Source organism: Hyla sarda, unplaced genomic scaffold, assembly GCF_029499605.1.
Source record: "Hyla sarda isolate aHylSar1 unplaced genomic scaffold, aHylSar1.hap1 scaffold_2178, whole genome shotgun sequence".
NCBI lineage: Eukaryota > Metazoa > Chordata > Amphibia > Anura > Hylidae > Hyla > Hyla sarda.
The window spans coordinates 15,073-42,043 of record NW_026608848.1 but is presented as its reverse complement, the minus strand read 5'-3'; the positions used below and the strand labels follow the sequence as shown (position 1 = coordinate 42,043).

At 45.9% G+C, this 26,971-nt stretch overlaps 11 non-coding genes across 11 annotated transcripts; all 11 read right to left on the bottom strand.

Annotated features, from left to right (window-relative positions):
• Positions 1-1,864: 1,864 nt before the first annotated feature.
• On the bottom strand, positions 1,865-2,053 carry LOC130319865 (U2 spliceosomal RNA). Its single transcript, XR_008865920.1, has one exon. It is a non-coding gene; the product is annotated as a U2 spliceosomal RNA (small nuclear RNA).
• Positions 2,054-4,150: 2,097 nt separating this feature from the next.
• Positions 4,151-4,341, bottom strand: LOC130319856 (U2 spliceosomal RNA). Its single transcript, XR_008865912.1, has one exon. It is a non-coding gene; the product is annotated as a U2 spliceosomal RNA (small nuclear RNA).
• Positions 4,342-6,436: 2,095 nt separating this feature from the next.
• LOC130319855 (U2 spliceosomal RNA) lies at positions 6,437-6,627 on the bottom strand. The gene has a single exon (XR_008865911.1). It is a non-coding gene; the product is annotated as a U2 spliceosomal RNA (small nuclear RNA).
• Positions 6,628-8,718: 2,091 nt separating this feature from the next.
• On the bottom strand, positions 8,719-8,909 carry LOC130319854 (U2 spliceosomal RNA). The gene has a single exon (XR_008865910.1). It is a non-coding gene; the product is annotated as a U2 spliceosomal RNA (small nuclear RNA).
• Positions 8,910-11,004: 2,095 nt separating this feature from the next.
• On the bottom strand, positions 11,005-11,195 carry LOC130319853 (U2 spliceosomal RNA). Its single transcript, XR_008865909.1, has one exon. It is a non-coding gene; the product is annotated as a U2 spliceosomal RNA (small nuclear RNA).
• Positions 11,196-13,278: 2,083 nt separating this feature from the next.
• Positions 13,279-13,469, bottom strand: LOC130319852 (U2 spliceosomal RNA). Its single transcript, XR_008865908.1, has one exon. It is a non-coding gene; the product is annotated as a U2 spliceosomal RNA (small nuclear RNA).
• Positions 13,470-15,562: 2,093 nt separating this feature from the next.
• LOC130319864 (U2 spliceosomal RNA) lies at positions 15,563-15,754 on the bottom strand. Its single transcript, XR_008865919.1, has one exon. It is a non-coding gene; the product is annotated as a U2 spliceosomal RNA (small nuclear RNA).
• Positions 15,755-17,844: 2,090 nt separating this feature from the next.
• On the bottom strand, positions 17,845-18,035 carry LOC130319851 (U2 spliceosomal RNA). The gene has a single exon (XR_008865907.1). It is a non-coding gene; the product is annotated as a U2 spliceosomal RNA (small nuclear RNA).
• A 2,082-nt stretch (positions 18,036-20,117) lies between these two features.
• Positions 20,118-20,308, bottom strand: LOC130319863 (U2 spliceosomal RNA). The gene has a single exon (XR_008865918.1). It is a non-coding gene; the product is annotated as a U2 spliceosomal RNA (small nuclear RNA).
• Positions 20,309-22,400: 2,092 nt separating this feature from the next.
• LOC130319850 (U2 spliceosomal RNA) lies at positions 22,401-22,591 on the bottom strand. Its single transcript, XR_008865906.1, has one exon. It is a non-coding gene; the product is annotated as a U2 spliceosomal RNA (small nuclear RNA).
• A 2,100-nt stretch (positions 22,592-24,691) lies between these two features.
• On the bottom strand, positions 24,692-24,882 carry LOC130319848 (U2 spliceosomal RNA). The gene has a single exon (XR_008865905.1). It is a non-coding gene; the product is annotated as a U2 spliceosomal RNA (small nuclear RNA).
• Positions 24,883-26,971: the final 2,089 nt, after the last annotated feature.

Genomic DNA, 26,971 nt, shown 5'->3' with positions numbered 1-26,971 from the left:
CAGGAACCCTTCTTACTCCTCCTACTTGCATGTGACACTGGGCTTAGGATCTGCATAGGAAACACACACACAAGCACACACCTACCTTTGTTGCCTGCAGATGCCTCCTTGGCTGTCCCCAAACGGTATCAAACCAACACCCACGGGAAGCTGTAAGCATAGAGGACATGCCTGCACCCCATTGGACTTACCTGTGTGGGTTAAATCCGGGTTATTTGACAACCTATGGCGGTGATGGTTCTGCTCAGGCAGAGCAGTGCTGATGCTCCTCATAAAGCTGTCGCTGCTGTGAAGGTTCTAGGTGACATCACAATCCCTATGGTTACATACACAACAAAGCTGGGTTGTTGTTGTTTACACTCTGCAAGGCCTGTGGAAGTGAGTGACATCATAGCACTGTAGTTCTGAGGGTTCTAGATGGATGCAACAATCTCCTGTTGCTTCTATGAAGGCCATAATAGACGACATCACCAAACAGCTCCATAGTCACATACACAGCAAAGGAGAGATGTTGTTTACACCTAGTGATGTCAGTGGTATTGAGTGACATCACAGCACAGTGCTAAGGCTCCTGGGCCTGGACACAGCAGCGGCTGCAATATCTCAACGGAGAATACGTTTATATATATGTGTGTGTGTGCGCGTATATATATATATATATATATATATATATATATATATATATATATATATATATCTCCGCCGAAATCACTTTTAAACCCATTTCCACCTTTTTTTCCCTTCTCTTCCTCTTACTTTTTTTTCACGTTTTTTTACGTTTTTCTCCTTTTCGCCTCTTTTCTGGGCGTATTATTCTTCTTTTTCTTCTTTTTTTTCGTCTAATGCATACCCCATCAGTGCAGCAATGCTTATTCAATACCGCCAGCAGATGGAGACACTGGGGGATAATTTTCTAAGGAATTATACTGATTTTTCCTGTCTGAATTTGTCGCACAGAAAGTTGCAGGCCAAATATGTGTGACATTTCTGCGACTTTAGCTTCTAGAGCATTTTTACAACATTATACATAGGTGCTGAATACATAAAAAGCGACTGTTCAGCGACAGACAAGTCGCATCGGCTGAAAGTAGGCCAGAATGTCAGTCCATGTTGGAGCAGGTTTAGATACAGTCTAAAGCATAGATCTCAAAGTCTGTGCACAGAATTTAGCAAGGGCCTCGCACCTTCTGATGCATCAGGTAGGTGCACTATAGCATAGCCTAACCCTCTGTACTTTGGTCTATATTGATGCGGGACATAGACAGCCAGCTGATGACCAATCCATTAGTGCAATGGATGGCTGGAAGCATTTGTCTTTGCCTTTGCAATACCACAGAAGCAATGCATGGTCAATGTACAGCAATGACACACCTGTGTGAACAGCCAGGAGACCCCCCCATGTTATGTTACATAGTTACATAGTTAGTACGGTCGAAAAAAGACATATGTCCATCAAGTTCAACCAGGGAATTAAGGGGTAGGGGTGTGGCGCGATATTGGGGAAGGGATGAGATTTTATATTTCTTCATAAGCATTAATCTTATTTTGTCAATTAGGAACATTCAGCACCCACCCGCTATCAAGGCAGCTGCCTATCATGTCATGCCCTACCTGCACAGGTGTGCTGGCTACTCAAATGATCCAATTAAGGAGGCCATTTAGTCAGCAGCAGCAGAAGTCCTGTGCCTGGACGCTCCAACAGCGGCCAGACACAAGCAGAAGCAGCAGAAGCAGCAGCAGCACCACCTTTTGTTTTTTGGCTGCAGCAGCAGCAGCAGCAGCAAGGCCCACAGGGCTGGCTAGCTGGCTAGCCAGCAAGCAGGTAGCAATGAAAGTAGGAATCTTTCTTTTTAACCCTGTAAGGGGGTGGTGCACTGTACCCGAAGATACTGCCATATCGGGTCAGCATAGGGCGACGGAAGCAAGCTTCGAAATCGGCCCCCGTTCTCAAAAATCCATTTAATATATGGTCCCCAGATAGGGGACGTATCAGATATTAAACTGATAAGAACAGATACTACACTTGATCTTAGCCAAAAGGCCGAGAAGCGATAACCGTGAAAGGGGCGGGCCCAACAAGGTCCCCTTCATGGGCACTATCACTGCTTGCTGTCAGGGAGGCTGCCAGACAATTTTCCATGCACACTCTGGGCTGGGGGGCAGTCAACCACCAGTACACACAGCAGAACCTAAACCCATACCATTATTGCTAAGCAGCAAGACAGGGGCCCATTGCACTCCCACGGGGCCTTTTTAAATGCAATCCATAACCCGGATTTGCCAGGAACCCTTCTTACTCCTCCTACTTGCATGTGACACTGGGCTTAGGATCTGCATAGGAAACACACACACAAGCACACACCTACCTTTGTTGCCTGCAGATGCCTCCTTGGCTGTCCCCAAACGGTATCAAACCAACACCCACGGGAAGCTGTAAGCATAGAGGACATGCCTGCACCCCATTGGACTTACCTGTGTGGGTTAAATCCGGGTTATTTGACAACCTATGGCGGTGATGGTTCTGCTCAGGCAGAGCAGTGCTGATGCTCCTCATAAAGCTGTCGCTGCTGTGAAGGTTCTAGGTGACATCACAAATCCCTTTGGTTACATACACAACAAAGCTGGGTTGTTGTTGTTTACACTCTGCAAGGCCTGTGGAAGTGAGTGACATCATAGCACTGTAGTTCTGAGGGTTCTAGATGGATGCAACAATCTCCTGTTGCTTCTATGAAGGCCATAATAGACGACATCACCAAACAGCTCCATAGTCACATACACAGCAAAGGAGAGATGTTGTTTACACCTAGTGATGTCAGTGGTATTGAGTGACATCACAGCACAGTGCTAAGGCTCCTGGGCCTGGACACAGCAGCGGCTGCAATATCTCAACGGAGAATACGTTTATATATATGTGTGTGTGTGCGCGTATATATATATATATATATATATATATATATATATATATATATATATATATATATTTCTCCGCCGAAATCACTTTTAAACCCATTTCCACCTTTTTTTCCCTTCTCTTCCTCTTACTTTTTTTTCACGTTTTTTTACGTTTTTCTCCTTTTCGCCTCTTTTCTGGGCGTATTATTCTTCTTTTTCTTCTTTTTTTTCGTCTAATGCATACCCCATCAGTGCAGCAATGCTTATTCAATACCGCCAGCAGATGGAGACACTGGGGGATAATTTTCTAAGGATTTATACTGATTTTTCCTGTCTGAATTTGTCGCACAGAAAGTTGCAGGCCAAATATGTGTGACATTTCTGCGACTTTAGCTTCTAGAGCATTTTTACAACATTATACATAGGTGCTGAATACATAAAAAGCGACTGTTCAGCGACAGACAAGTCGCATCGGCTGAAAGTAGGCCAGAATGTCAGTCCATGTTGGAGCAGGTTTAGATACAGTCTAAAGCATAGATCTCAAAGTCTGTGCACAGAATTTAGCAAGGGCCTCGCACCTTCTGATGCATCAGGTAGGTGCACTATAGCATAGCCTAACCCTCTGTACTTTGGTCTATATTGATGCGGGACATAGACAGCCAGCTGATGACCAATCCATTAGTGCAATGGATGGCTGGAAGCATTTGTCTTTGCCTTTGCAATACCACAGAAGCAATGCATGGTCAATGTACAGCAATGACACACCTGTGTGAACAGCCAGGAGACCCCCCCATGTTATGTTACATAGTTACATAGTTAGTACGGTCGAAAAAAGACATATGTCCATCAAGTTCAACCAGGGAATTAAGGGGTAGGGGTGTGGCGCGATATTGGGGAAGGGATGAGATTTTATATTTCTTCATAAGCATTAATCTTATTTTGTCAATTAGGAACATTCAGCACCCACCCGCTATCAAGGCAGCTGCCTATCATGTCATGCCCTACCTGCACAGGTGTGCTGGCTACTCAAATGATCCAATTAAGGAGGCCATTTAGTCAGCAGCAGCAGAAGTCCTGTGCCTGGACGCTCCAACAGCGGCCAGACACAAGCAGAAGCAGCAGAAGCAGCAGCAGCACCACCTTTTGTTTTTTGGCTGCAGCAGCAGCAGCAGCAGCAAGGCCCACAGGGCTGGCTAGCTGGCTAGCCAGCAAGCAGGTAGCAATGAAAGTAGGAATCTTTCTTTTTAACCCTGTAAGGGGGTGGTGCACTGTACCCGAAGATACTGCCATATCGGGTCAATGCATAGGGCGACGGAAGCAAGCTTCGAAATCGGCCCCCGTTCTCAAAAATCCATTTAATATATGGTCCCCAGATAGGGGACGTATCAGATATTAAACTGATAAGAACAGATACTACACTTGATCTTAGCCAAAAGGCCGAGAAGCGATAACCGTGAAAGGGGCGGGCCCAACAAGGTCCCCTTCATGGGCACTATCACTGCTTGCTGTCAGGGAGGCTGCCAGACAATTTTCCATGCACACTCTGGGCTGGGGGGCAGTCAACCACCAGTACACACAGCAGAACCTAAACCCATACCATTATTGCTAAGCAGCAAGACAGGGGCCCATTGCACTCCCACGGGGCCTTTTTAAATGCAATCCATAACCCGGATTTGCCAGGAACCCTTCTTACTCCTCCTACTTGCATGTGACACTGGGCTTAGGATCTGCATAGGAAACACACACACAAGCACACACCTACCTTTGTTGCCTGCAGATGCCTCCTTGGCTGTCCCCAAACGGTATCAAACCAACACCCACGGGAAGCTGTAAGCATAGAGGACATGCCTGCACCCCATTGGACTTACCTGTGTGGGTTAAATCCGGGTTATTTGACAACCTATGGCGGTGATGGTTCTGCTCAGGCAGAGCAGTGCTGATGCTCCTCATAAAGCTGTCGCTGCTGTGAAGGTTCTAGGTGACATCACAATCCCTATGGTTACATACACAACAAAGCTGGGTTGTTGTTGTTTACACTCTGCAAGGCCTGTGGAAGTGAGTGACATCATAGCACTGTAGTTCTGAGGGTTCTAGATGGATGCAACAATCTCCTGTTGCTTCTATGAAGGCCATAATAGACGACATCACCAAACAGCTCCATAGTCACATACACAGCAAAGGAGAGATGTTGTTTACACCTAGTGATGTCAGTGGTATTGAGTGACATCACAGCACAGTGCTAAGGCTCCTGGGCCTGGACACAGCAGCGGCTGCAATATCTCAACGGAGAATACGTTTATATATATGTGTGTGTGTGCGCGTATATATATATATATATATATATATATATATATATATATATATATATATTCTCCGCCGAAATCACTTTTAAACCCATTTCCACCTTTTTTTCCCTTCTCTTCCTCTTACTTTTTTTTCACGTTTTTTTACGTTTTTCTCCTTTTCGCCTCTTTTCTGGGCGTATTATTCTTCTTTTTCTTCTTTTTTTTCGTCTAATGCATACCCCATCAGTGCAGCAATGCTTATTCAATACCGCCAGCAGATGGAGACACTGGGGGATAATTTTCTAAGGATTTATACTGATTTTTCCTGTCTGAATTTGTCGCACAGAAAGTTGCAGGCCAAATATGTGTGACATTTCTGCGACTTTAGCTTCTAGAGCATTTTTACAACATTATACATAGGTGCTGAATACATAAAAAGCGACTGTTCAGCGACAGACAAGTCGCATCGGCTGAAAGTAGGCCAGAATGTCAGTCCATGTTGGAGCAGGTTTAGATACAGTCTAAAGCATAGATCTCAAAGTCTGTGCACAGAATTTAGCAAGGGCCTCGCACCTTCTGATGCATCAGGTAGGTGCACTATAGCATAGCCTAACCCTCTGTACTTTGGTCTATATTGATGCGGGACATAGACAGCCAGCTGATGACCAATCCATTAGTGCAATGGATGGCTGGAAGCATTTGTCTTTGCCTTTGCAATACCACAGAAGCAATGCATGGTCAATGTACAGCAATGACACACCTGTGTGAACAGCCAGGAGACCCCCCCATGTTATGTTACATAGTTACATAGTTAGTACGGTCGAAAAAAGACATATGTCCATGAAGTTCAACCAGGGAATTAAGGGGTAGGGGTGTGGCGCGATATTGGGGAAGGGATGAGATTTTATATTTCTTCATAAGCATTAATCTTATTTTGTCAATTAGGAACATTCAGCACCCACCCGCTATCAAGGCAGCTGCCTATCATGTCATGCCCTACCTGCACAGGTGTGCTGGCTACTCAAATGATCCAATTAAGGAGGCCATTTAGTCAGCAGCAGCAGAAGTCCTGTGCCTGGACGCTCCAACAGCGGCCAGACACAAGCAGAAGCAGCAGAAGCAGCAGCAGCACCACCTTTTGTTTTTTGGCTGCAGCAGCAGCAGCAGCAGCAGCAGCAAGGCCCACAGGGCTGGCTAGCTGGCTAGCCAGCAAGCAGGTAGCAATGAAAGTAGGAATCTTTCTTTTTAACCCTGTAAGGGGGTGGTGCACTGTACCCGAAGATACTGCCATATCGGGTCAATGCATAGGGCGACGGAAGCAAGCTTCGAAATCGGCCCCCGTTCTCAAAAATCCATTTAATATATGGTCCCCAGATAGGGGACGTATCAGATATTAAACTGATAAGAACAGATACTACACTTGATCTTAGCCAAAAGGCCGAGAAGCGATAACCGTGAAAGGGGCGGGCCCAACAAGGTCCCCTTCATGGGCACTATCACTGCTTGCTGTCAGGGAGGCTGCCAGACAATTTTCCATGCACACTCTGGGCTGGGGGGCAGTCAACCACCAGTACACACAGCAGAACCTAAACCCATACCATTATTGCTAAGCAGCAAGACAGGGGCCCATTGCACTCCCACGGGGCCTTTTTAAATGCAATCCATAACCCGGATTTGCCAGGAACCCTTCTTACTCCTCCTACTTGCATGTGACACTGGGCTTAGGATCTGCATAGGAAACACACACACAAGCACACACCTACCTTTGTTGCCTGCAGATGCCTCCTTGGCTGTCCCCAAACGGTATCAAACCAACACCCACGGGAAGCTGTAAGCATAGAGGACATGCCTGCACCCCATTGGACTTACCTGTGTGGGTTAAATCCGGGTTATTTGACAACCTATGGCGGTGATGGTTCTGCTCAGGCAGAGCAGTGCTGATGCTCCTCATAAAGCTGTCGCTGCTGTGAAGGTTCTAGGTGACATCACAATCCCTATGGTTACATACACAACAAAGCTGGGTTGTTGTTGTTTACACTCTGCAAGGCCTGTGGAAGTGAGTGACATCATAGCACTGTAGTTCTGAGGGTTCTAGATGGATGCAACAATCTCCTGTTGCTTCTATGAAGGCCATAATAGACGACATCACCAAACAGCTCCATAGTCACATACACAGCAAAGGAGAGATGTTGTTTACACCTAGTGATGTCAGTGGTATTGAGTGACATCACAGCACAGTGCTAAGGCTCCTGGGCCTGGACACAGCAGCGGCTGCAATATCTCAACGGAGAATACGTTTATATATATGTGTGTGTGTGCGCGTATATATATATATATATATATATATATATATATATATATATATATATTTCTCCGCCGAAATCACTTTTAAACCCATTTCCACCTTTTTTTCCCTTCTCTTCCTCTTACTTTTTTTTCACGTTTTTTTACGTTTTTCTCCTTTTCGCCTCTTTTCTGGGCGTATTATTCTTCTTTTTCTTCTTTTTTTTCGTCTAATGCATACCCCATCAGTGCAGCAATGCTTATTCAATACCGCCAGCAGATGGAGACACTGGGGGATAATTTTCTAAGGATTTATACTGATTTTTCCTGTCTGAATTTGTCGCACAGAAAGTTGCAGGCCAAATATGTGTGACATTTCTGCGACTTTAGCTTCTAGAGCATTTTTACAACATTATACATAGGTGCTGAATACATAAAAAGCGACTGTTCAGCGACAGACAAGTCGCATCGGCTGAAAGTAGGCCAGAATGTCAGTCCATGTTGGAGCAGGTTTAGATACAGTCTAAAGCATAGATCTCAAAGTCTGTGCACAGAATTTAGCAAGGGCCTCGCACCTTCTGATGCATCAGGTAGGTGCACTATAGCATAGCCTAACCCTCTGTACTTTGGTCTATATTGATGCGGGACATAGACAGCCAGCTGATGACCAATCCATTAGTGCAATGGATGGCTGGAAGCATTTGTCTTTGCCTTTGCAATACCACAGAAGCAATGCATGGTCAATGTACAGCAATGACACACCTGTGTGAACAGCCAGGAGACCCCCCCATGTTATGTTACATAGTTACATAGTTAGTACGGTCGAAAAAAGACATATGTCCATCAAGTTCAACCAGGGAATTAAGGGGTAGGGGTGTGGCGCGATATTGGGGAAGGGATGAGATTTTATATTTCTTCATAAGCATTAATCTTATTTTGTCAATTAGGAACATTCAGCACCCACCCGCTATCAAGGCAGCTGCCTATCATGTCATGCCCTACCTGCACAGGTGTGCTGGCTACTCAAATGATCCAATTAAGGAGGCCATTTAGTCAGCAGCAGCAGAAGTCCTGTGCCTGGACGCTCCAACAGCGGCCAGACACAAGCAGAAGCAGCAGAAGCAGCAGCAGCACCACCTTTTGTTTTTTGGCTGCAGCAGCAGCAGCAGCAGCAGCAAGGCCCACAGGGCTGGCTAGCTGGCTAGCCAGCAAGCAGGTAGCAATGAAAGTAGGAATCTTTCTTTTTAACCCTGTAAGGGGGTGGTGCACTGTACCCGAAGATACTGCCATATCGGGTCAATGCATAGGGCGACGGAAGCAAGCTTCGAAATCGGCCCCCGTTCTCAAAAATCCATTTAATATATGGTCCCCAGATAGGGGACGTATCAGATATTAAACTGATAAGAACAGATACTACACTTGATCTTAGCCAAAAGGCCGAGAAGCGATAACCGTGAAAGGGGCGGGCCCAACAAGGTCCCCTTCATGGGCACTATCACTGCTTGCTGTCAGGGAGGCTGCCAGACAATTTTCCATGCACACTCTGGGCTGGGGGGCAGTCAACCACCAGTACACACAGCAGAACCTAAACCCATACCATTATTGCTAAGCAGCAAGACAGGGGCCCATTGCACTCCCACGGGGCCTTTTTAAATGCAATCCATAACCCGGATTTGCCAGGAACCCTTCTTACTCCTCCTACTTGCATGTGACACTGGGCTTAGGATCTGCATAGGAAACACACACACAAGCACACACCTACCTTTGTTGCCTGCAGATGCCTCCTTGGCTGTCCCCAAACGGTATCAAACCAACACCCACGGGAAGCTGTAAGCATAGAGGACATGCCTGCACCCCATTGGACTTACCTGTGTGGGTTAAATCCGGGTTATTTGACAACCTATGGCGGTGATGGTTCTGCTCAGGCAGAGCAGTGCTGATGCTCCTCATAAAGCTGTCGCTGCTGTGAAGGTTCTAGGTGACATCACAATCCCTATGGTTACATACACAACAAAGCTGGGTTGTTGTTGTTTACACTCTGCAAGGCCTGTGGAAGTGAGTGACATCATAGCACTGTAGTTCTGAGGGTTCTAGATGGATGCAACAATCTCCTGTTGCTTCTATGAAGGCCATAATAGACGACATCACCAAACAGCTCCATAGTCACATACACAGCAAAGGAGAGATGTTGTTTACACCTAGTGATGTCAGTGGTATTGAGTGACATCACAGCACAGTGCTAAGGCTCCTGGGCCTGGACACAGCAGCGGCTGCAATATCTCAACGGAGAATACGTTTATATATATGTGTGTGTGTGCGCGTATATATATATATATATATATATATATATATATATATATATATATATATTCTCCGCCGAAATCACTTTTAAACCCATTTCCACCTTTTTTTCCCTTCTCTTCCTCTTACTTTTTTTTCACGTTTTTTTACGTTTTTCTCCTTTTCGCCTCTTTTCTGGGCGTATTATTCTTCTTTTTCTTCTTTTTTTTCGTCTAATGCATACCCCATCAGTGCAGCAATGCTTATTCAATACCGCCAGCAGATGGAGACACTGGGGGATAATTTTCTAAGGATTTATACTGATTTTTCCTGTCTGAATTTGTCGCACAGAAAGTTGCAGGCCAAATATGTGTGACATTTCTGCGACTTTAGCTTCTAGAGCATTTTTACAACATTATACATAGGTGCTGAATACATAAAAAGCGACTGTTCAGCGACAGACAAGTCGCATCGGCTGAAAGTAGGCCAGAATGTCAGTCCATGTTGGAGCAGGTTTAGATACAGTCTAAAGCATAGATCTCAAAGTCTGTGCACAGAATTTAGCAAGGGCCTCGCACCTTCTGATGCATCAGGTAGGTGCACTATAGCATAGCCTAACCCTCTGTACTTTGGTCTATATTGATGCGGGACATAGACAGCCAGCTGATGACCAATCCATTAGTGCAATGGATGGCTGGAAGCATTTGTCTTTGCCTTTGCAATACCACAGAAGCAATGCATGGTCAATGTACAGCAATGACACACCTGTGTGAACAGCCAGGAGACCCCCCCATGTTATGTTACATAGTTACATAGTTAGTACGGTCGAAAAAAGACATATGTCCATCAAGTTCAACCAGGGAATTAAGGGGTAGGGGTGTGGCGCGATATTGGGGAAGGGATGAGATTTTATATTTCTTCATAAGCATTAATCTTATTTTGTCAATTAGGAACATTCAGCACCCACCCGCTATCAAGGCAGCTGCCTATCATGTCATGCCCTACCTGCACAGGTGTGCTGGCTACTCAAATGATCCAATTAAGGAGGCCATTTAGTCAGCAGCAGCAGAAGTCCTGTGCCTGGACGCTCCAACAGCGGCCAGACACAAGCAGAAGCAGCAGAAGCAGCAGCAGCACCACCTTTTGTTTTTTGGCTGCAGCAGCAGCAGCAGCAGCAGCAGCAAGGCCCACAGGGCTGGCTAGCTGGCTAGCCAGCAAGCAGGTAGCAATGAAAGTAGGAATCTTTCTTTTTAACCCTGTAAGGGGGTGGTGCACTGTACCCGAAGATACTGCCATATCGGGTCAATGCATAGGGCGACGGAAGCAAGCTTCGAAATCGGCCCCCGTTCTCAAAAATCCATTTAATATATGGTCCCCAGATAGGGGACGTATCAGATATTAAACTGATAAGAACAGATACTACACTTGATCTTAGCCAAAAGGCCGAGAAGCGATAACCGTGAAAGGGGCGGGCCCAACAAGGTCCCCTTCATGGGCACTATCACTGCTTGCTGTCAGGGAGGCTGCCAGACAATTTTCCATGCACACTCTGGGCTGGGGGGCAGTCAACCACCAGTACACACAGCAGAACCTAAACCCATACCATTATTGCTAAGCAGCAAGACAGGGGCCCATTGCACTCCCACGGGGCCTTTTTAAATGCAATCCATAACCCGGATTTGCCAGGAACCCTTCTTACTCCTCCTACTTGCATGTGACACTGGGCTTAGGATCTGCATAGGAAACACACACACAAGCACACACCTACCTTTGTTGCCTGCAGATGCCTCCTTGGCTGTCCCCAAACGGTATCAAACCAACACCCACGGGAAGCTGTAAGCATAGAGGACATGCCTGCACCCCATTGGACTTACCTGTGTGGGTTAAATCCGGGTTATTTGACAACCTATGGCGGTGATGGTTCTGCTCAGGCAGAGCAGTGCTGATGCTCCTCATAAAGCTGTCGCTGCTGTGAAGGTTCTAGGTGACATCACAATCCCTATGGTTACATACACAACAAAGCTGGGTTGTTGTTGTTTACACTCTGCAAGGCCTGTGGAAGTGAGTGACATCATAGCACTGTAGTTCTGAGGGTTCTAGATGGATGCAACAATCTCCTGTTGCTTCTATGAAGGCCATAATAGACGACATCACCAAACAGCTCCATAGTCACATACACAGCAAAGGAGAGATGTTGTTTACACCTAGTGATGTCAGTGGTATTGAGTGACATCACAGCACAGTGCTAAGGCTCCTGGGCCTGGACACAGCAGCGGCTGCAATATCTCAACGGAGAATACGTTTATATATATGTGTGTGTGTGCGCGTATATATATATATATATATATATATATATATATATATATATATATTTCTCCGCCGAAATCACTTTTAAACCCATTTCCACCTTTTTTTCCCTTCTCTTCCTCTTACTTTTTTTTCACGTTTTTTTACGTTTTTCTCCTTTTCGCCTCTTTTCTGGGCGTATTATTCTTCTTTTTCTTCTTTTTTTTCGTCTAATGCATACCCCATCAGTGCAGCAATGCTTATTCAATACCGCCAGCAGATGGAGACACTGGGGGATAATTTTCTAAGGATTTATACTGATTTTTCCTGTCTGAATTTGTCGCACAGAAAGTTGCAGGCCAAATATGTGTGACATTTCTGCGACTTTAGCTTCTAGAGCATTTTTACAACATTATACATAGGTGCTGAATACATAAAAAGCGACTGTTCAGCGACAGACAAGTCGCATCGGCTGAAAGTAGGCCAGAATGTCAGTCCATGTTGGAGCAGGTTTAGATACAGTCTAAAGCATAGATCTCAAAGTCTGTGCACAGAATTTAGCAAGGGCCTCGCACCTTCTGATGCATCAGGTAGGTGCACTATAGCATAGCCTAACCCTCTGTACTTTGGTCTATATTGATGCGGGACATAGACAGCCAGCTGATGACCAATCCATTAGTGCAATGGATGGCTGGAAGCATTTGTCTTTGCCTTTGCAATACCACAGAAGCAATGCATGGTCAATGTACAGCAATGACACACCTGTGTGAACAGCCAGGAGACCCCCCCATGTTATGTTACATAGTTACATAGTTAGTACGGTCGAAAAAAGACATATGTCCATCAAGTTCAACCAGGGAATTAAGGGGTAGGGGTGTGGCGCGATATTGGGGAAGGGATGAGATTTTATATTTCTTCATAAGCATTAATCTTATTTTGTCAATTAGGAACATTCAGCACCCACCCGCTATCAAGGCAGCTGCCTATCATGTCATGCCCTACCTGCACAGGTGTGCTGGCTACTCAAATGATCCAATTAAGGAGGCCATTTAGTCAGCAGCAGCAGAAGTCCTGTGCCTGGACGCTCCAACAGCGGCCAGACACAAGCAGAAGCAGCAGAAGCAGCAGCAGCACCACCTTTTGTTTTTTGGCTGCAGCAGCAGCAGCAGCAAGGCCCACAGGGCTGGCTAGCTGGCTAGCCAGCAAGCAGGTAGCAATGAAAGTAGGAATCTTTCTTTTTAACCCTGTAAGGGGGTGGTGCACTGTACCCGAAGATACTGCCATATCGGGTCAATGCATAGGGCGACGGAAGCAAGCTTCGAAATCGGCCCCCGTTCTCAAAAATCCATTTAATATATGGTCCCCAGATAGGGGACGTATCAGATATTAAACTGATAAGAACAGATACTACACTTGATCTTAGCCAAAAGGCCGAGAAGCGATAACCGTGAAAGGGGCGGGCCCAACAAGGTCCCCTTCATGGGCACTATCACTGCTTGCTGTCAGGGAGGCTGCCAGACAATTTTCCATGCGCACTCTGGGCTGGGGGGCAGTCAACCACCAGTACACACAGCAGAACCTAAACCCATACCATTATTGCTAAGCAGCAAGACAGGGGCCCATTGCACTCCCACGGGGCCTTTTTAAATGCAATCCATAACCCGGATTTGCCAGGAACCCTTCTTACTCCTCCTACTTGCATGTGACACTGGGCTTAGGATCTGCATAGGAAACACACACACAAGCACACACCTACCTTTGTTGCCTGCAGATGCCTCCTTGGCTGTCCCCAAACGGTATCAAACCAACACCCACGGGAAGCTGTAAGCATAGAGGACATGCCTGCACCCCATTGGACTTACCTGTGTGGGTTAAATCCGGGTTATTTGACAACCTATGGCGGTGATGGTTCTGCTCAGGCAGAGCAGTGCTGATGCTCCTCATAAAGCTGTCGCTGCTGTGAAGGTTCTAGGTGACATCACAATCCCTATGGTTACATACACAACAAAGCTGGGTTGTTGTTGTTTACACTCTGCAAGGCCTGTGGAAGTGAGTGACATCATAGCACTGTAGTTCTGAGGGTTCTAGATGGATGCAACAATCTCCTGTTGCTTCTATGAAGGCCATAATAGACGACATCACCAAACAGCTCCATAGTCACATACACAGCAAAGGAGAGATGTTGTTTACACCTAGTGATGTCAGTGGTATTGAGTGACATCACAGCACAGTGCTAAGGCTCCTGGGCCTGGACACAGCAGCGGCTGCAATATCTCAACGGAGAATACGTTTATATATATGTGTGTGTGTGCGCGTATATATATATATATATATATATATATATATATATATATATATATTTCTCCGCCGAAATCACTTTTAAACCCATTTCCACCTTTTTTTCCCTTCTCTTCCTCTTACTTTTTTTTCACGTTTTTTTACGTTTTTCTCCTTTTCGCCTCTTTTCTGGGCGTATTATTCTTCTTTTTCTTCTTTTTTTTTCGTCTAATGCATACCCCATCAGTGCAGCAATGCTTATTCAATACCGCCAGCAGATGGAGACACTGGGGGATAATTTTCTAAGGATTTATACTGATTTTTCCTGTCTGAATTTGTCGCACAGAAAGTTGCAGGCCAAATATGTGTGACATTTCTGCGACTTTAGCTTCTAGAGCATTTTTACAACATTATACATAGGTGCTGAATACATAAAAAGCGACTGTTCAGCGACAGACAAGTCGCATCGGCTGAAAGTAGGCCAGAATGTCAGTCCATGTTGGAGCAGGTTTAGATACAGTCTAAAGCATAGATCTCAAAGTCTGTGCACAGAATTTAGCAAGGGCCTCGCACCTTCTGATGCATCAGGTAGGTGCACTATAGCATAGCCTAACCCTCTGTACTTTGGTCTATATTGATGCGGGACATAGACAGCCAGCTGATGACCAATCCATTAGTGCAATGGATGGCTGGAAGCATTTGTCTTTGCCTTTGCAATACCACAGAAGCAATGCATGGTCAATGTACAGCAATGACACACCTGTGTGAACAGCCAGGAGACCCCCCCATGTTATGTTACATAGTTACATAGTTAGTACGGTCGAAAAAAGACATATGTCCATCAAGTTCAACCAGGGAATTAAGGGGTAGGGGTGTGGCGCGATATTGGGGAAGGGATGAGATTTTATATTTCTTCATAAGCATTAATCTTATTTTGTCAATTAGGAACATTCAGCACCCACCCGCTATCAAGGCAGCTGCCTATCATGTCATGCCCTACCTGCACAGGTGTGCTGGCTACTCAAATGATCCAATTAAGGAGGCCATTTAGTCAGCAGCAGCAGAAGTCCTGTGCCTGGACGCTCCAACAGCGGCCAGACACAAGCAGAAGCAGCAGAAGCAGCAGCAGCACCACCTTTTGTTTTTTGGCTGCAGCAGCAGCAGCAGCAGCAGCAGCAAGGCCCACAGGGCTGGCTAGCTGGCTAGCCAGCAAGCAGGTAGCAATGAAAGTAGGAATCTTTCTTTTTAACCCTGTAAGGGGGTGGTGCACTGTACCCGAAGATACTGCCATATCGGGTCAATGCATAGGGCGACGGAAGCAAGCTTCGAAATCGGCCCCCGTTCTCAAAAATCCATTTAATATATGGTCCCCCAGATAGGGGACGTATCAGATATTAAACTGATAAGAACAGATACTACACTTGATCTTAGCCAAAAGGCCGAGAAGCGATAACCGTGAAAGGGGCGGGCCCAACAAGGTCCCCTTCATGGGCACTATCACTGCTTGCTGTCAGGGAGGCTGCCAGACAATTTTCCATGCACACTCTGGGCTGGGGGGCAGTCAACCACCAGTACACACAGCAGAACCTAAACCCATACCATTATTGCTAAGCAGCAAGACAGGGGCCCATTGCACTCCCACGGGGCCTTTTTAAATGCAATCCATAACCCGGATTTGCCAGGAACCCTTCTTACTCCTCCTACTTGCATGTGACACTGGGCTTAGGATCTGCATAGGAAACACACACACAAGCACACACCTACCTTTGTTGCCTGCAGATGCCTCCTTGGCTGTCCCCAAACGGTATCAAACCAACACCCACGGGAAGCTGTAAGCATAGAGGACATGCCTGCACCCCATTGGACTTACCTGTGTGGGTTAAATCCGGGTTATTTGACAACCTATGGCGGTGATGGTTCTGCTCAGGCAGAGCAGTGCTGATGCTCCTCATAAAGCTGTCGCTGCTGTGAAGGTTCTAGGTGACATCACAATCCCTATGGTTACATACACAACAAAGCTGGGTTGTTGTTGTTTACACTCTGCAAGGCCTGTGGAAGTGAGTGACATCATAGCACTGTAGTTCTGAGGGTTCTAGATGGATGCAACAATCTCCTGTTGCTTCTATGAAGGCCATAATAGACGACATCACCAAACAGCTCCATAGTCACATACACAGCAAAGGAGAGATGTTGTTTACACCTAGTGATGTCAGTGGTATTGAGTGACATCACAGCACAGTGCTAAGGCTCCTGGGCCTGGACACAGCAGCGGCTGCAATATCTCAACGGAGAATACGTTTATATATATGTGTGTGTGTGCGCGTATATATATATATATATATATATATATATATATATATATATATATATTCTCCGCCGAAATCACTTTTAAACCCATTTCCACCTTTTTTTCCCTTCTCTTCCTCTTACTTTTTTTTCACGTTTTTTTACGTTTTTCTCCTTTTCGCCTCTTTTCTGGGCGTATTATTCTTCTTTTTCTTCTTTTTTTTCGTCTAATGCATACCCCATCAGTGCAGCAATGCTTATTCAATACCGCCAGCAGATGGAGACACTGGGGGATAATTTTCTAAGGATTTATACTGATTTTTCCTGTCTGAATTTGTCGCACAGAAAGTTGCAGGCCAAATATGTGTGACATTTCTGCGACTTTAGCTTCTAGAGCATTTTTACAACATTATACATAGGTGCTGAATACATAAAAAGCGACTGTTCAGCGACAGACAAGTCGCATCGGCTGAAAGTAGGCCAGAATGTCAGTCCATGTTGGAGCAGGTTTAGATACAGTCTAAAGCATAGATCTCAAAGTCTGTGCACAGAATTTAGCAAGGGCCTCGCACCTTCTGATGCATCAGGTAGGTGCACTATAGCATAGCCTAACCCTCTGTACTTTGGTCTATATTGATGCGGGACATAGACAGCCAGCTGATGACCAATCCATTAGTGCAATGGATGGCTGGAAGCATTTGTCTTTGCCTTTGCAATACCACAGAAGCAATGCATGGTCAATGTACAGCAATGACACACCTGTGTGAACAGCCAGGAGACCCCCCCATGTTATGTTACATAGTTACATAGTTAGTACGGTCGAAAAAAGACATATGTCCATCAAGTTCAACCAGGGAATTAAGGGGTAGGGGTGTGGCGCGATATTGGGGAAGGGATGAGATTTTATATTTCTTCATAAGCATTAATCTTATTTTGTCAATTAGGAACATTCAGCACCCACCCGCTATCAAGGCAGCTGCCTATCATGTCATGCCCTACCTGCACAGGTGTGCTGGCTACTCAAATGATCCAATTAAGGAGGCCATTTAGTCAGCAGCAGCAGAAGTCCTGTGCCTGGACGCTCCAACAGCGGCCAGACACAAGCAGAAGCAGCAGAAGCAGCAGCAGCACCACCTTTTGTTTTTTGGCTGCAGCAGCAGCAGCAGCAGCAGCAAGGCCCACAGGGCTGGCTAGCTGGCTAGCCAGCAAGCAGGTAGCAATGAAAGTAGGAATCTTTCTTTTTAACCCTGTAAGGGGGTGGTGCACTGTACCCGAAGATACTGCCATATCGGGTCAATGCATAGGGCGACGGAAGCAAGCTTCGAAATCGGCCCCCGTTCTCAAAAATCCATTTAATATATGGTCCCCAGATAGGGGACGTATCAGATATTAAACTGATAAGAACAGATACTACACTTGATCTTAGCCAAAAGGCCGAGAAGCGATAACCGTGAAAGGGGCGGGCCCAACAAGGTCCCCTTCATGGGCACTATCACTGCTTGCTGTCAGGGAGGCTGCCAGACAATTTTCCATGCACACTCTGGGCTGGGGGGCAGTCAACCACCAGTACACACAGCAGAACCTAAACCCATACCATTATTGCTAAGCAGCAAGACAGGGGCCCATTGCACTCCCACGGGGCCTTTTTAAATGCAATCCATAACCCGGATTTGCCAGGAACCCTTCTTACTCCTCCTACTTGCATGTGACACTGGGCTTAGGATCTGCATAGGAAACACACACACAAGCACACACCTACCTTTGTTGCCTGCAGATGCCTCCTTGGCTGTCCCCAAACGGTATCAAACCAACACCCACGGGAAGCTGTAAGCATAGAGGACATGCCTGCACCCCATTGGACTTACCTGTGTGGGTTAAATCCGGGTTATTTGACAACCTATGGCGGTGATGGTTCTGCTCAGGCAGAGCAGTGCTGATGCTCCTCATAAAGCTGTCGCTGCTGTGAAGGTTCTAGGTGACATCACAATCCCTATGGTTACATACACAACAAAGCTGGGTTGTTGTTGTTTACACTCTGCAAGGCCTGTGGAAGTGAGTGACATCATAGCACTGTAGTTCTGAGGGTTCTAGATGGATGCAACAATCTCCTGTTGCTTCTATGAAGGCCATAATAGACGACATCACCAAACAGCTCCATAGTCACATACACAGCAAAGGAGAGATGTTGTTTACACCTAGTGATGTCAGTGGTATTGAGTGACATCACAGCACAGTGCTAAGGCTCCTGGGCCTGGACACAGCAGCGGCTGCAATATCTCAACGGAGAATACGTTTATATATATGTGTGTGTGTGCGCGTGTATATATATATATATATATATATATATATATATATATATTTCTCCGCCGAAATCACTTTTAAACCCATTTCCACCTTTTTTTCCCTTCTCTTCCTCTTACTTTTTTTTCACGTTTTTTTACGTTTTTCTCCTTTTCGCCTCTTTTCTGGGCGTATTATTCTTCTTTTTCTTCTTTTTTTTCGTCTAATGCATACCCCATCAGTGCAGCAATGCTTATTCAATACCGCCAGCAGATGGAGACACTGGGGGATAATTTTCTAAGGATTTATACTGATTTTTCCTGTCTGAATTTGTCGCACAGAAAGTTGCAGGCCAAATATGTGTGACATTTCTGCGACTTTAGCTTCTAGAGCATTTTTACAACATTATACATAGGTGCTGAATACATAAAAAGCGACTGTTCAGCGACAGACAAGTCGCATCGGCTGAAAGTAGGCCAGAATGTCAGTCCATGTTGGAGCAGGTTTAGATACAGTCTAAAGCATAGATCTCAAAGTCTGTGCACAGAATTTAGCAAGGGCCTCGCACCTTCTGATGCATCAGGTAGGTGCACTATAGCATAGCCTAACCCTCTGTACTTTGGTCTATATTGATGCGGGACATAGACAGCCAGCTGATGACCAATCCATTAGTGCAATGGATGGCTGGAAGCATTTGTCTTTGCCTTTGCAATACCACAGAAGCAATGCATGGTCAATGTACAGCAATGACACACCTGTGTGAACAGCCAGGAGACCCCCCCATGTTATGTTACATAGTTACATAGTTAGTACGGTCGAAAAAAGACATATGTCCATCAAGTTCAACCAGGGAATTAAGGGGTAGGGGTGTGGCGCGATATTGGGGAAGGGATGAGATTTTATATTTCTTCATAAGCATTAATCTTATTTTGTCAATTAGGAACATTCAGCACCCACCCGCTATCAAGGCAGCTGCCTATCATGTCATGCCCTACCTGCACAGGTGTGCTGGCTACTCAAATGATCCAATTAAGGAGGCCATTTAGTCAGCAGCAGCAGAAGTCCTGTGCCTGGACGCTCCAACAGCGGCCAGACACAAGCAGAAGCAGCAGCAGCAGCACCACCTTTTGTTTTTTGGCTGCAGCAGCAGCAGCAGCAGCAGCAGCAAGGCCCACAGGGCTGGCTAGCTGGCTAGCCAGCAAGCAGGTAGCAATGAAAGTAGGAATCTTTCTTTTTAACCCTGTAAGGGGGTGGTGCACTGTACCCGAAGATACTGCCATATCGGGTCAATGCATAGGGCGACGGAAGCAAGCTTTGAAATCGGCCCCCGTTCTCAAAAATCCATTTAATATATGGTCCCCAGATAGGGGACGTATCAGATATTAAACTGATAAGAACAGATACTACACTTGATCTTAGCCAAAAGGCCGAGAAGCGATAACCGTGAAAGGGGCGGGCCCAACAAGGTCCCCTTCATGGGCACTATCACTGCTTGCTGTCAGGGAGGCTGCCAGACAATTTTCCATGCACACTCTGGGCTGGGGGGCAGTCAACCACCAGTACACACAGCAGAACCTAAACCCATACCATTATTGCTAAGCAGCAAGACAGGGGCCCATTGCACTCCCACGGGGCCTTTTTAAATGCAATCCATAACCCGGATTTGCCAGGAACCCTTCTTACTCCTCCTACTTGCATGTGACACTGGGCTTAGGATCTGCATAGGAAACACACACACAAGCACACACCTACCTTTGTTGCCTGCAGATGCCTCCTTGGCTGTCCCCAAACGGTATCAAACCAACACCCACGGGAAGCTGTAAGCATAGAGGACATGCCTGCACCCCATTGGACTTACCTGTGTGGGTTAAATCCGGGTTATTTGACAACCTATGGCGGTGATGGTTCTGCTCAGGCAGAGCAGTGCTGATGCTCCTCATAAAGCTGTCGCTGCTGTGAAGGTTCTAGGTGACATCACAATCCCTATGGTTACATACACAACAAAGCTGGGTTGTTGTTGTTTACACTCTGCAAGGCCTGTGGAAGTGAGTGACATCATAGCACTGTAGTTCTGAGGGTTCTAGATGGATGCAACAATCTCCTGTTGCTTCTATGAAGGCCATAATAGACGACATCACCAAACAGCTCCATAGTCACATACACAGCAAAGGAGAGATGTTGTTTACACCTAGTGATGTCAGTGGTATTGAGTGACATCACAGCACAGTGCTAAGGCTCCTGGGCCTGGACACAGCAGCGGCTGCAATATCTCAACGGAGAATACGTTTATATATATGTGTGTGTGTGCGCGTATATATATATATATATATATATATATATATATATATATATATATTTCTCCGCCGAAATCACTTTTAAACCCATTTCCACCTTTTTTTCCCTTCTCTTCCTCTTACTTTTTTTTCACGTTTTTTTACGTTTTTCTCCTTTTCGCCTCTTTTCTGGGCGTATTATTCTTCTTTTTCTTCTTTTTTTTCGTCTAATGCATACCCCATCAGTGCAGCAATGCTTATTCAATACCGCCAGCAGATGGAGACACTGGGGGATAATTTTCTAAGGATTTATACTGATTTTTCCTGTCTGAATTTGTCGCACAGAAAGTTGCAGGCCAAATATGTGTGACATTTCTGCGACTTTAGCTTCTAGAGCATTTTTACAACATTATACATAGGTGCTGAATACATAAAAAGCGACTGTTCAGCGACAGACAAGTCGCATCGGCTGAAAGTAGGCCAGAATGTCAGTCCATGTTGGAGCAGGTTTAGATACAGTCTAAAGCATAGATCTCAAAGTCTGTGCACAGAATTTAGCAAGGGCCTCGCACCTTCTGATGCATCAGGTAGGTGCACTATAGCATAGCCTAACCCTCTGTACTTTGGTCTATATTGATGCGGGACATAGACAGCCAGCTGATGACCAATCCATTAGTGCAATGGATGGCTGGAAGCATTTGTCTTTGCCTTTGCAATACCACAGAAGCAATGCATGGTCAATGTACAGCAATGACACACCTGTGTGAACAGCCAGGAGACCCCCCCATGTTATGTTACATAGTTACATAGTTAGTACGGTCGAAAAAAGACATATGTCCATCAAGTTCAACCAGGGAATTAAGGGGTAGGGGTGTGGCGCGATATTGGGGAAGGGATGAGATTTTATATTTCTTCATAAGCATTAATCTTATTTTGTCAATTAGGAACATTCAGCACCCACCCGCTATCAAGGCAGCTGCCTATCATGTCATGCCCTACCTGCACAGGTGTGCTGGCTACTCAAATGATCCAATTAAGGAGGCCATTTAGTCAGCAGCAGCAGAAGTCCTGTGCCTGGACGCTCCAACAGCGGCCAGACACAAGCAGAAGCAGCAGAAGCAGCAGCAGCACCACCTTTTGTTTTTTGGCTGCAGCAGCAGCAGCAGCAGCAGCAGCAAGGCCCACAGGGCTGGCTAGCTGGCTAGCCAGCAAGCAGGTAGCAATGAAAGTAGGAATCTTTCTTTTTAACCCTGTAAGGGGGTGGTGCACTGTACCCGAAGATACTGCCATATCGGGTCAATGCATAGGGCGACGGAAGCAAGCTTCGAAATCGGCCCCCGTTCTCAAAAATCCATTTAATATATGGTCCCCAGATAGGGGACGTATCAGATATTAAACTGATAAGAACAGATACTACACTTGATCTTAGCCAAAAGGCCGAGAAGCGATAACCGTGAAAGGGGCGGGCCCAACAAGGTCCCCTTCATGGGCACTATCACTGCTTGCTGTCAGGGAGGCTGCCAGACAATTTTCCATGCACACTCTGGGCTGGGGGGCAGTCAACCACCAGTACACACAGCAGAACCTAAACCCATACCATTATTGCTAAGCAGCAAGACAGGGGCCCATTGCACTCCCACGGGGCCTTTTTAAATGCAATCCATAACCCGGATTTGCCAGGAACCCTTCTTACTCCTCCTACTTGCATGTGACACTGGGCTTAGGATCTGCATAGGAAACACACACACAAGCACACACCTACCTTTGTTGCCTGCAGATGCCTCCTTGGCTGTCCCCAAACGGTATCAAACCAACACCCACGGGAAGCTGTAAGCATAGAGGACATGCCTGCACCCCATTGGACTTACCTGTGTGGGTTAAATCCGGGTTATTTGACAACCTATGGCGGTGATGGTTCTGCTCAGGCAGAGCAGTGCTGATGCTCCTCATAAAGCTGTCGCTGCTGTGAAGGTTCTAGGTGACATCACAATCCCTATGGTTACATACACAACAAAGCTGGGTTGTTGTTGTTTACACTCTGCAAGGCCTGTGGAAGTGAGTGACATCATAGCACTGTAGTTCTGAGGGTTCTAGATGGATGCAACAATCTCCTGTTGCTTCTATGAAGGCCATAATAGACGACATCACCAAACAGCTCCATAGTCACATACACAGCAAAGGAGAGATGTTGTTTACACCTAGTGATGTCAGTGGTATTGAGTGACATCACAGCACAGTGCTAAGGCTCCTGGGCCTGGACACAGCAGCGGCTGCAATATCTCAACGGAGAATACGTTTATATATATGTGTGTGTGTGCGCGTATATATATATATATATATATATATATATATATATATATATATATATATATTCTCAGCCGAAATCACTTTTAAACCCATTTCCACCTTTTTTTCCCTTCTCTTCCTCTTACTTTTTTTTCACGTTTTTTTACGTTTTTCTCCTTTTCGCCTCTTTTCTGGGCGTATTATTCTTCTTTTTCTTCTTTTTTTTCGTCTAATGCATACCCCATCAGTGCAGCAATGCTTATTCAATACCGCCAGCAGATGGAGACACTGGGGGATAATTTTCTAAGGATTTATACTGATTTTTCCTGTCTGAATTTGTCGCACAGAAAGTTGCAGGCCAAATATGTGTGACATTTCTGCGACTTTAGCTTCTAGAGCATTTTTACAACATTATACATAGGTGCTGAATACATAAAAAGCGACTGTTCAGCGACAGACAAGTCGCATCGGCTGAAAGTAGGCCAGAATGTCAGTCCATGTTGGAGCAGGTTTAGATACAGTCTAAAGCATAGATCTCAAAGTCTGTGCACAGAATTTAGCAAGGGCCTCGCACCTTCTGATGCATCAGGTAGGTGCACTATAGCATAGCCTAACCCTCTGTACTTTGGTCTATATTGATGCGGGACATAGACAGCCAGCTGATGACCAATCCATTAGTGCAATGGATGGCTGGAAGCATTTGTCTTTGCCTTTGCAATACCACAGAAGCAATGCATGGTCAATGTACAGCAATGACACACCTGTGTGAACAGCCAGGAGACCCCCCCATGTTATGTTACATAGTTACATAGTTAGTACGGTCGAAAAAAGACATATGTCCATCAAGTTCAACCAGGGAATTAAGGGGTAGGGGTGTGGCGCGATATTGGGGAAGGGATGAGATTTTATATTTCTTCATAAGCATTAATCTTATTTTGTCAATTAGGAACATTCAGCACCCACCCGCTATCAAGGCAGCTGCCTATCATGTCATGCCCTACCTGCACAGGTGTGCTGGCTACTCAAATGATCCAATTAAGGAGGCCATTTAGTCAGCAGCAGCAGAAGTCCTGTGCCTGGACGCTCCAACAGCGGCCAGACACAAGCAGAAGCAGCAGAAGCAGCAGCAGCACCACCTTTTGTTTTTTGGCTGCAGCAGCAGCAGCAGCAGCAGCAGCAGCAAGGCCCACAGGGCTGGCTAGCTGGCTAGCCAGCAAGCAGGTAGCAATGAAAGTAGGAATCTTTCTTTTTAACCCTGTAAGGGGGTGGTGCACTGTACCCGAAGATACTGCCATATCGGGTCAATGCATAGGGCGACGGAAGCAAGCTTCGAAATCGGCCCCCGTTCTCAAAAATCCATTTAATATATGGTCCCCAGATAGGGGACGTATCAGATATTAAACTGATAAGAACAGATACTACACTTGATCTTAGCCAAAAGGCCGAGAAGCGATAACCGTGAAAGGGGCGGGCCCAACAAGGTCCCCTTCATGGGCACTATCACTGCTTGCTGTCAGGGAGGCTGCCAGACAATTTTCCATGCACACTCTGGGCTGGGGGGCAGTCAACCACCAGTACACACAGCAGAACCTAAACCCATACCATTATTGCTAAGCAGCAAGACAGGGGCCCATTGCACTCCCACGGGGCCTTTTTAAATGCAATCCATAACCCGGATTTGCCAGAGACCCTTCTTACTCCTCCTACTTGCATGTGACACTGGGCTTAGGATCTGCATAGGAAACACACACACAAGCACACACCTACCTTTGTTGCCTGCAGATGCCTCCTTGGCTGTCCCCAAACGGTATCAAACCAACACCCACGGGAAGCTGTAAGCATAGAGGACATGCCTGCACCCCATTGGACTTACCTGTGTGGGTTAAATCCGGGTTATTTGACAACCTATGGCGGTGATGGTTCTGCTCAGGCAGAGCAGTGCTGATGCTCCTCATAAAGCTGTCGCTGCTGTGAAGGTTCTAGGTGACATCACAATCCCTATGGTTACATACACAACAAAGCTGGGTTGTTGTTGTTTACACTCTGCAAGGCCTGTGGAAGTGAGTGACATCATAGCACTGTAGTTCTGAGGGTTCTAGATGGATGCAACAATCTCCTGTTGCTTCTATGAAGGCCATAATAGACGACATCACCAAACAGCTCCATAGTCACATACACAGCAAAGGAGAGATGTTGTTTACACCTAGTGATGTCAGTGGTATTGAGTGACATCACAGCACAGTGCTAAGGCTCCTGGGCCTGGACACAGCAGCGGCTGCAATATCTCAACGGAGAATACGTTTATATATATGTGTGTGTGTGCGCGTATATATATATATATATATATATATATATATATATATATATATATTTCTCCGCCGAAATCACTTTTAAACCCATTTCCACCTTTTTTTCCCTTCTCTTCTTCTTACTTTTTTTTCACGTTTTTTTACGTTTTTCTCCTTTTCGCCTCTTTTCTGGGCGTATTATTCTTCTTTTTCTTCTTTTTTTTCGTCTAATGCATACCCCATCAGTGCAGCAATGCTTATTCAATACCGCCAGCAGATGGAGACACTGGGGGATAATTTTCTAAGGATTTATACTGATTTTTCCTGTCTGAATTTGTCGCACAGAAAGTTGCAGGCCAAATATGTGTGACATTTCTGCGACTTTAGCTTCTAGAGCATTTTTACAACATTATACATAGGTGCTGAATACATAAAAAGCGACTGTTCAGCGACAGACAAGTCGCATCGGCTGAAAGTAGGCCAGAATGTCAGTCCATGTTGGAGCAGGTTTAGATACAGTCTAAAGCATAGATCTCAAAGTCTGTGCACAGAATTTAGCAAGGGCCTCGCACCTTCTGATGCATCAGGTAGGTGCACTATAGCATAGCCTAACCCTCTGTACTTTGGTCTATATTGATGCGGGACATAGACAGCCAGCTGATGACCAATCCATTAGTGCAATGGATGGCTGGAAGCATTTGTCTTTGCCTTTGCAATACCACAGAAGCAATGCATGGTCAATGTACAGCAATGACACACCTGTGTGAACAGCCAGGAGACCCCCCCATGTTATGTTACATAGTTACATAGTTAGTACGGTCGAAAAAAGACATATGTCCATCAAGTTCAACCAGGGAATTAAGGGGTAGGGGTGTGGCGCGATATTGGGGAAGGGATGAGATTTTATATTTCTTCATAAGCATTAATCTTATTTTGTCAATTAGGAACATTCAGCACCCACCCGCTATCAAGGCAGCTGCCTATCATGTCATGCCCTACCTGCACAGGTGTGCTGGCTACTCAAATGATCCAATTAAGGAGGCCATTTAGTCAGCAGCAGCAGAAGTCCTGTGCCTGGACGCTCCAACAGCGGCCAGACACAAGCAGAAGCAGCAGAAGCAGCAGCAGCACCACCTTTTGTTTTTTGGCTGCAGCAGCAGCAGCAGCAGCAGCAAGGCCCACAGGGCTGGCTAGCTGGCTAGCCAGCAAGCAGGTAGCAATGAAAGTAGGAATCTTTCTTTTTAACCCTGTAAGG